This window comes from Rattus norvegicus, chromosome 6, assembly GCF_021556685.1.
Source record: "Rattus norvegicus strain SHRSP/BbbUtx chromosome 6, alternate assembly SHRSP_T2T, whole genome shotgun sequence".
NCBI lineage: Eukaryota > Metazoa > Chordata > Mammalia > Rodentia > Muridae > Rattus > Rattus norvegicus.
Window position 1 is genome coordinate 141657700 of NC_141539.1, and position 10581 is coordinate 141668280.

The window sequence follows — 10581 nt, forward strand, 5'->3', positions numbered from 1 at the left end:
AGGAGAAAGAACACCTAGCTCAGGAATCGGGTGGCTGAAGCCCAAGCTTTAATCATGTCCATGGAAATTTATCCCATACCCTATTACTGAGCCTTGTGTAGTAGCTGTGGATGTAATTTTAGGGCCTATGCTATAAAAAGATTTCCGGCCTGATATAGTGGCCCCAATTGTGACATGGTTATCAGATGGATTTAAGGTGGTTGCAGGGATGACAATAGTGAGGGCAAATTTTAAAAAATAGCTAAGTTACTAGAAATTAAAGACTCCTTCCCATACATAAAATTAGCATTTGCCATTCCAAAACGTTTTATACTTAAAATAATCACCCAAATGTCCGAAACTAAATTTATTTCAGAAACACATGCACATGAAAGATTATTGCAACACCATCACATAACTTAATTATTAGTTATGAAATGAACTGTGTATTATCTGTCAACCAAAGATTACATCATATATATATGCATATATATATATATATATATACAATTTTTTCAAGAAAATACAAGTCTTTGAAATGTTTAACAGAATATTCACAGTGTTTGAGCATGGAAACATTACATGTCAATTACAATGGGTACATGCAAGTTAAGAAAGAAAACCACAGAGGATAAAGAATCGCTCCTACACCCAACGCATCTGTCTCTTGGGGATTCTTGGCCCCATTGTACTACCTTCTGGACATGAACTTACCTATAGGTAGATTTCCCATCTATTACACTGAAGTTACCCAGACTGACTTCCGCAGTAACATATCCTTGTAATTAGTGTGCTTGTATGTCTCAGATGCAGGGAGAAATGACTCTTGTTTATCTGATAATGATGACAGATGTCTCAGACTCCGACTTTAAGGTGTTTCTATATGGTCATCAATGATGTACTCAAATTCATCTGCTTTCCTAGTGGCAGGTGGATCTGAATCTAAATTTATCATTTGTAATAAATTGTGAAGAAAATTATCAGGGTATTTGTTGCCTTCATTAGGTGGTTCCTGGGTAAGAGCAGCTGATGACAGAAAGAAAACAATGAGTCTTGAGCCCATGTAACCATATATAGATACCTGGCATAATAACATTCAAGAATCAATAGAAATAGAAATAACCACTGTGGTACTCAAAGCAAAGTTAACAGTTCCTAAAAAATTCACATTGAGAAGGAAGTGCAAATTGAGCAGTGTATACTGCCACTCAATCTGTTTCCAAATCTGCATGTGCACATGTTTAGTGGGATGAAAGGAAAGAAGAAATCTCATTGACAATGATCCTAATGGGTGGGAATATATGTGCTCAGAAAGCTTTATCTCTCCCTGTGTACGTTTCCAATCCAGAATCTTGTTTTTAATGTGCAAGGTATGTGCTAGTTAAGCTTTACAGAAATTGACATTTTAATTATTGAAGGAAAAATTTGGAATATTGTCCCAGGCATGAGAGAAACAAATAGCGATATGTAGGAATATGTGATTATGTGTATGTAACTATGAATTGCTTGGGTGTATGTTCTACCACTTTTTTTCCAAAGTTATTGACACAATTGTGATAGTTAAATATGGTCACCCTAACACACTAACATGTACATAAGCAGGAAGGATTACATTGCGTATCCTAGCTCTGAATTAAAACCCCAAGACTTATATTTATTAATTATATCTTTAAACCTTATCTTACTTTGTTCCCAACTAACTCTTATAACTTAAAATAATCCATCCATTTTAATCTATGTTCTGTCAAGTGACGATATGATTACCTCTGCTTCATACCTATACTGCTTCCTCCTCTTCATTTGGCTGGCAACATCTGCTCCCAAATTGATTCCAGAGTTCCTATCTACCCTGCCTAATCTCTTTTTTCATGGGGGCCATTAGCCTTTTGAATCCAGTAAATGGTTGGGTGATTAAATGATTACTTAATATGATTAGAGATATGAATAACAATTCCAAAACTCTGCTCTTCACTCATCACTATGCTGCCCAGAAATCAGGTTTTGCTACACCACAGTTTTTACACAGTGCACAAAAAGCTCACTCCAACTCAGTAATGTGTAGAACATGTTCACTAATTTAAACTCCTCTCTGAATGTTACATGCAAGGATTTTCAGATGTACATAAAATTCTTCTGGCTCAGAGTTTGAACATCTGAGGGCAAGTGTAAACTCTATGGTACAAAAATTGAATCTTTTATGTATTCGATAAATGTGTACTAACAAAGTTAGTTAAATACATTAGGTGCCCAGCCAATGAGGTCTTAAGACCTAGAAAATATTGTGGAAAACTTAGAGCAGCTCACTAACACAAAAAATTCAGTGAATGGTGTCATATGTACTTTATAATCTTCTGACCAATATGTTGGTCAGAGAGCACACTATAACTAGCCTTTAGCAATAGTGCCTGTCCTCATGGTCACAAGTACAACATGAAATTTTTCTATATGGTCACACCTTAACAGTAAAGAAGCAATGTCATTTAAAATGGTTATAGAAATTATTGTTGCTTTGAGACCCTTATCCTTTTAGAAGGATGACAAAGTCACTATAGAACAGTGAGGAGGAAGAAAAAATAGACACTCAAGATTACTCTTTCTGAGCAAGTCTAAAGGTTAGTCTCTATGTCATCTTAGTTCCAGGCCAGTTTCCTGTTCCTCCAGGGTTTCTGACTTACTCAGAAAGTGGTTTCCACGCTGTGTCTAACAGAATAATAGACTGCAGAATCCGCAGTCTTCAGGCTGTTGAGTTCCATGTAGGCTGTGTTGGAGGATATGTCTACGGTCACTTTGGCCTTGCCCTTGAACTTATGATTGTACACGCAGTATCACTATTTGCAGGATTAATAACTCCAATCCCTTCCAGTCCCTGTTCAAGAGCCTGCTCCACCTAGTCTATTTCATAGTCAGTGAAGGTGTACCCAGAAGCCTTGCAAGACATCTTCACAGAAGCCCCAGGCTTCAACAGCTCAGGTTCTAGCTGCTGCAGCTGTACCTCTGAGTAGACATCTGTGGAGAGAATGGCATAATAGATGTCATTGTCACGTCAGGCCCTGTTTTCCTTTCAGATTTGGAAATGGTGAGCCTCTTACCTGCAGTAATTGACAGGAAGAAAAGAAAGACCAAGTTCCATTCCATGGTTAGAGTTCTTTTTTCAAAGACTGTGGAAAGGACACTGATCTTTTGTTGTATTCATGGTATGGGCCTCCCTTTTTTACTGCCACAGACTTAGGTGATTTACATACTCATGAGCAGGGGACTTACATAAGAATCTAGTCCAGCTGTAGAAGAACTGGAGGAGAAGGACTAAAAAGGCACATGGGTCAGGCAGCAGGATGCTCAGTTACAATGCATAATTCTGAGAAAATGCATTCCAAATATTTTCCCTGAGACCTGGGCAGATGCTGTAAATGTCACTTCAGGGACTTAGCTCTCAAAGATTTTTTTGTCCTGAGTCTGTCGCTCCACTTGGGAAAATTTTATGACTTTCACTTACAGATGGTGATTTTTGGTGGTGGTGGTAGTGAGATATTGAATGAAAATTTAAAAAAAAACAGCTATTTTTTAGAAATTAGAGCCTTCTTTCAGATATTTGCAATTAATATTTGTCTTTTTGCCTTTCAAAAGTATAATATAGTTCAAAACACATAAACTGACTAAAATTAAAGGTGTTTCAAATATTCACATATCAGTGATTATTGCAGCAACATCATGAACAACAAAAATATATAAATATATAAATAAATATATATAAATAAATCAGAGATGTATCACCAAAGATTACAAAGATTATAGATTATACACATACATAAATTAGTATTAGCTATATACACATAAGTAGAGTTATCACCAGTAAAGAGTTCCCGGCAGAAGTCTTCCACAAAAAAAGTGATTTTATTTCACTCATCAATCATCAAATGCCATCAGTCTTCAGCTTGATGTGGGCCCTAGGAGTTTCTCCCTATGCACGTTGTAATTTTTTAATTGTTTCATTATTGTTAGGGCTGATAACAGGGTACAACTGTATTAAGGTGTATCTGTTACCCACAGAGGACTATTTGTGTAATTTAACTCTAAGAGATTTACTGATATTGCTGAGCTCTCCAATAGACATCTTTACCTGCTCAGTCATTTTGAGGTATCCCATGTGAAAATTTTCACTGGTTTGATTTGAGTCTATCATGTGCTGCTGAATATAACTATTAAGAGTTCCCATGTGCAGTAAGAACAGTTAAATCCCCAGGAATAGACTTTCATGTTATTGAACACAATTCTCTGTACCTTTTTTTTAAATTTACTTTACGTATGTGGGTACACTGTAGAGTGAGTACACTGTAGCTGTCTTCAGACACATAAGAAGAAGTTGTCAGATACCATAACAGATGGTTGTGAGCCACCATGTGGTTGCCGGGAATTGAACTCAGGAACTCTGGAAGAGCAGTCGGAGTTCTTAACCACTGAGCCATCTCTCCAGCCCCATTCTCTGTATATTGTATCCTTTCTTTTCCCTGTTTTTGATGGTCCTTGATTTTTGGTGAGAAGTTAGTATCATTGACTCATAGGTCAATAATTCGCAGCACTCTGAACACTCATGAATGTATGAACCTTACTTTACGAACAGCATATATGAGCCTTTGTGATCAAGGCTCAGACAATATGCTGGGTATAAACATAAATATCTATAAGGAAGCTTGACAACATCACCATTAGAAACTGGGTTCTATTAGGGCCAATATCATCTCTAAACATGGTCTTTAACCACACTTGTGATGAAGAATTTTCTATGAAAATAGGACAAAATATAATATATAGAATTATGTTGTTTCCCAGCATTAACCCTCTTAAACATGTACTCAAATAACTCTATATCTTATTGCAGAGATGTTGGACATTCATCTTTATTCACAGGCTGTTACTCATGACCTGTTAATAGCCTAGAGATGAAGAAATCATCCTAGATTTCTAATAAAGCATATTATTAAAAAAGGAAAAATTCCTTTCCATAAAAAGGAAAAATCTTGTACACACAGAAAAGTCAGTACTACTCAGTGATAAAACATCAATTATGTGATCTATAAGTGTATAGGATTGGAAAAATATATACTGAATGGATGAACCACGTCCATTAGAAAAGTGCTTCCTGTTATCATCCATATCTGTTCCACCATTTTAATATCGTGTTTGTGGTATTTATTTGTAGAAGTTGAAAGACTAGAATTGGGTCATTACAGTATGAGAAATTTACTAATGGGAAATAGTAAACATGAGGTAAATATAAAAAGTAGAAAGTTTTAAAATAGAGCAATCATAAGAACCAACGCATTTGCATGACAGCAAGAGCTTCTCCAAGACCCAATTGGATTGATGTACATATGAATTCACGGAGAATACTGCCAGGGGATCAGAGACTGAACCAAGTCAACCCAGCTAAATCCCCAAGTTTAGAGAAGAAAAGGCACACAGCCTCTCAGGTCTAACCAGGAAGAATTGGGATTGGCACTCACATAAAAAGGAATAATTAGTTTTCTCCTCTGTATGCACACAGGGGATGTTAAATGCTGTCATTCATGAAGAGAGCAGTTAATGATAACAAAAAATGACTTCAACGTTATTTTTGCAGATTTTTTTTCTAATACTGAGTTTTCAGTTCCCTTTCTCTCACTTTTTGCCTATGAATCATTATTACAATGTTGTGGTTTTACTGGTCTCTCTCTCTCTCTCTCTCTCTCTCTCTCTCTCTCTCTCTTTCTCTCTCTCTCTCTCTTTCCCTCTGTGTGTGTGTATTGCTTTTTTATTGTGTTTTTTTGTTTGACATTAATCCTTTAACTTTTTCTTTTTTCTCTTTTTTACCGTTTTTTTTTTTAGAAAAAAAAGTAAGTAGTCATTAATTTGGAGGTAGGAAGGATCTGGAAATAGTTGGGGTTTGGAAATCAGTTATGAGAATAAATTTCACCTCTTTTATTCAAAAACTTATAAGAACCAAATAAAAACAAGTGAACCTAAATCCTTTAGCGAAAATCTTTACTGTGTTTGAACATAGATACATCACATATTAATCACTAAGGGTATATCACTTAATACACTTAAGAAAGTAAATCACAGTGGATAGAGAGCCTGTTCCATACCCACTTCATCTCTCTTTGGGGATACTTGGCCTCAGTGTGCCATCTACTGGTAATGGGATCCCTGAAAAGAGGTTTGTCATGGCTTACACTTAAGTTACACTGTCTGGCTTTAGAAAAAGATTTTATCCACGTAACTTCAGCATTCACAGAGAATAGCTGAACTGATAAATCATTCTAATCTACATGGGAATAATGATTTATTCATCAGAAATTTTGAGTTGTTCTACTGTATCTACAATTTTGCTCTCAAAGACAGATTCCTCTTTGTGGACAGGTGGATCCAACTCTACCAGTTCCCATTTCTAAAAAAAGGTAATGACAGGAGTTAATAGTCTTTTACCCGTTTTCATAAAGCTACAACTGGGTATAGCACCTGAGTTCAGAGACTAAATCCCACACCCCATATAGTTTAATAGACAGAGTAAAAAGACTTACATATTAAGTGTATAGAGGAGTGAGACTACTGATACCAATAATTAAAATGTTGAAGCACGTCAGGACCTGTCTGACCCTTCGCAGCTCAAGTTTCTTTGAACTCAGTGCTGAAATAGAACTGCATTGACAAGAATGGATAATTAGTAAAACTCTGCTTAGGGAAAATGGAAAGGACAAACCAGATAAAAAATCTGAATAATAGAGATCTGTAATGAGAATGACTCCATAATAACAGGACTCTCAGGAATTGAGCCACCAACAAAAGAGTTTACATTGTCTGTGTCAGGACCCCTGGCACATTTATAGCAGATATATAGCTCCTTTTTCATGTGAGTCGCTAATAACAGCAGTGGGTACTGTCACAAAATGTGTTTCCTGGCTTGGGACCTATTTTCCTAACTGGACTACATTGTCTGGCCTCATTGGGGATGATGTCGGTAACCCTGCAAAGACTTGATCAGCCAGGGTTGGGAGGTATCCGTTCAGGCTCCAAACCTCTAAGAGGAGATAGGAAGGGAATAGAAGGAAGGAATTGTTTATGGGGGAACAGAAAGAAGACAGCAATAGGAATATAAAATCAATCAACAAATGCCCTCTTTGGATATTATAATTAACAGGTACAATGAAAAATAAACCCCTAATCCTAATGTAGGTTATATCATTTTACCTTCATAAGCAGCAATTTTCCTACGTGCTACATCTTTTTCCTTCTTATGAAGATGAAGTTCCTTTGTTACACTTAGGAACAAATATTTCCTCCACCTTGTTCCCTTCCCCTCTTCCTTATCCATTTTATCCTATTTTGTCCCTTATTCTATGTCCTGTACCTCCAAGGTAAAACAATACTCCTTTGTGCTGAGAACTTTGCTTGAGTGTCCTCGGACCCTACAGTCATAGCTTTACCATCACCAGTGTTGTCCTGCAGCTATCAGAACAATTTCCTTATAATGTTGAAATGGTGAGGAATTAAAACCCAATCATGAACTGAGAACTTAGTCCTCATTGGAGTAGTTAGAGAAAGGATTGAAGGAGCTGTAGGGGCTTGAAATCCCATAAGGGCAACAATAACAATCAACCAGAGCTCCCAGGGAATAACCACTACCAAAAGAGTACACATGGAAAGTCCCATGGCTCCAGCTCCATCTGTAGCAGAGGATGGCCTTGTTGGGAATCAATGGGAGGAGAAGCGGTAAGTCCTAAGAAGGTTTGATCCCCAAATGTAGCAGAATGTCAGAGCATGTAGGTGGGAAGGGGTGAATGATCAGGAGGAAACACCCTCATAGGAGAAGGGGGAAGGAGTACAGGAGAGAAGGTTTATGGATGGGAAACTGGAAAGTGGATTCCATTTGAAATGTAAAGAAAAATATCCAGTAAAAATAAAAAAAGTAAAAATAAATGGCATATGGTTGTTGTTAGTCCAAAACAGTCATATCATGACTTTTGACATTCATCTACTTTCTCAGAGCCACAAGAATATGGTGTCTATAGCTGTCTGGGATATCTGAAACACAAATGATTTACCTCTACAACTGACACTTATTTCAGATTTGGTGCATTCAGCTGTGAGGTTATGTTAAGAAAATTCCTGAATTATGCATACTCAAGCATGAGCAGTCAGGCTGTTCTTCCACTGCCTCTGATTAAGAATCATTATGAATGTTGAATGCATTGCCAGGGTTAAGCATCAACACAGGATCAGAGTTCTCAACTGGAAGCATGGATATCTGGAAGCTGCATAATAAACATATACAGATTTCTCTTTACATACAAACTGACAGGCAATTTCAAGGCTTAATGTTACTCTCTCTTCTCATTCTGTCCTTGCTCGTTTGCCTGCATCTTGAGGCTGTGCACACTCTGCATTCTCTTGCACACTCTGCAGTTCTCCTTTGCACTCTTCTTTTCTCAAAGTCCCACACACATGCACACCTCTGTTCATTACTCTTTCATTCTCACATGCACTCTTCATACATACCTCACACACACCACATGCACTCTCCTTTCACTCACACACACAATCTTCTTACACACCTGACATTCTCTCTTTACTCACCTTACTTTTGCCCCAGTATTTTATTGCTAATCCAAAAGAAGGTAGAAAAAAGACATTGTGTAGTCATTGCCAAAACTAATTCAAAAGAAAAACCATATCCCACAAGGAATAATAATTAAAATTGTTCACCAAAGTTTAAAGCTTCCCCTATTCACAGGCCTGTGGCCAAAATAATAATTGCAAAATTATCATTATTTAAACTTTAACTTTTGACTTATTATACTTCAGAACACAGAGCTTCATGGTCAGCTGCTTGAATTTTCCTGTGAAGCTCTAATGATAAACAACATGGGCAAAGCTGCTATACAGTGGCCAGAAAGAATGAAGTTAACCCTTTTCTATAGCTTTCTGTTCCTTTACATTTTACACTATGACTTTCATAAGTGTCGCAGTATTTTGACATAGGCTTACTAGTATATAATTTTATTTATTCTATATTTCCTTATCCAGGAAGCACACTCAAATGTTATGCAAAACTTACTTCCGTACTTCAATGACTTTTTCCTTTCTTGGGGTCTCAATATTCCCTTTAATTCATTTTCTAATAATTTTTTCAAACTTTCTTTTCAAGTCAAGCATTAATCTGGAACTACCTTTGTGCAGTTATTGCATTGTTTCCAAAATAAGAACACACAGCATGCACCTGGCCATTAGGACTGTGCTGTTGCCCTATGACTTAGTTTTGAATTTTGTAATAATCATTACAACAAGGAACACACAGGTTCACAGAATTCACCAGAGCAGAAGGAGAAAAAAGGAGGAAGCTGGGTATAATAAAATAATAATTATGCACATTAAGGCCTACTAAAAAGCAGTCATGCACAAATGAAATCTATACAAGTGTTGTTTCCCAAGAAAAATGGGAACAAACTTTGTTTTTTACAAAGAGCTGCTGTGGGCTATTGAGAGGTCTCTATCCTAGCCGACTGCTGGTAGTCCCTGATATCATAAGCTCTCTCCAACATGCATATGTTACATTGAACAAATTAAATTAGAAGACATAGCAGTCTACAGATTATTGAATCATTACAATTTATGATACACAATAATGAAAATATGCTAAAGTAATATAAATTATGTGTAGCATTATTCTTCGGTAAATAACATTCTTCTGTGTCTTCTCCTAGAAAAGTATTTTTATCACTTCCCTGAGAAAATTGGAACCATCACCAATCGGTAGGAATAACCTTGAGGTAGGGGGTTAATTCTAAGACATAACCCAGTAGAGCTGTATAATACAGCCTATGAGTCACTCCTATGACACAGGATTCACACTGACCCTCACTTCTAGACAAAGGCTGCTAATATTCAATCTAGTCCAATGCTTTGTGTTCATAAATGTGCACTCAGCTTCATTCTCAAAGGAATAGCAAGCCCTTCTGCTGACCTTCTTGGCTTAATATATGCCATAACACATGCTAATCTGCCAGAGTACAATAGCTTCCCAAACAACTGTTTGCTTCACATAACATTTTATTCAATGATGGTACCAGAAGCAATCTCCTTTTTTATTTTACTTAGAATAATATTTTTCTAATTCTTTGAGAATTTTATTTATAATCTCTCATATTTTATAGCTTGACCATATGACTCCCTCCCTGTTCTCTTCCCAGTACTCCACCCTCACCTCTTCTCCTTATCAATCCACCCCTCTTCCATTTTCCTTCAGCAAAAAGCAAGTCACACAAGTATATCAATTAAATGTAAATATCAAGTTGCAATGAGATGAGGCACCTCCCCTCATAGTACAATTTGAGCAAGGCAATGGAGTATGATGAAAAGGGACCCAAAAGCAGGTAAAAACTTCTGAGACAGACCCTGCTCTCATCATCAAAAGACCAGAACTAAAGAACTAAAGAACTACAACATGTGTATGCACAGGGCCTAAGTCAGACACATGCAGACATCCAGGTTGTCATGCCAATCTCTAGAAACTGCTAGGAGCACAAGTTAGTTTTCTTGTTATATTCTTGACCCCATTAGGTCATATAA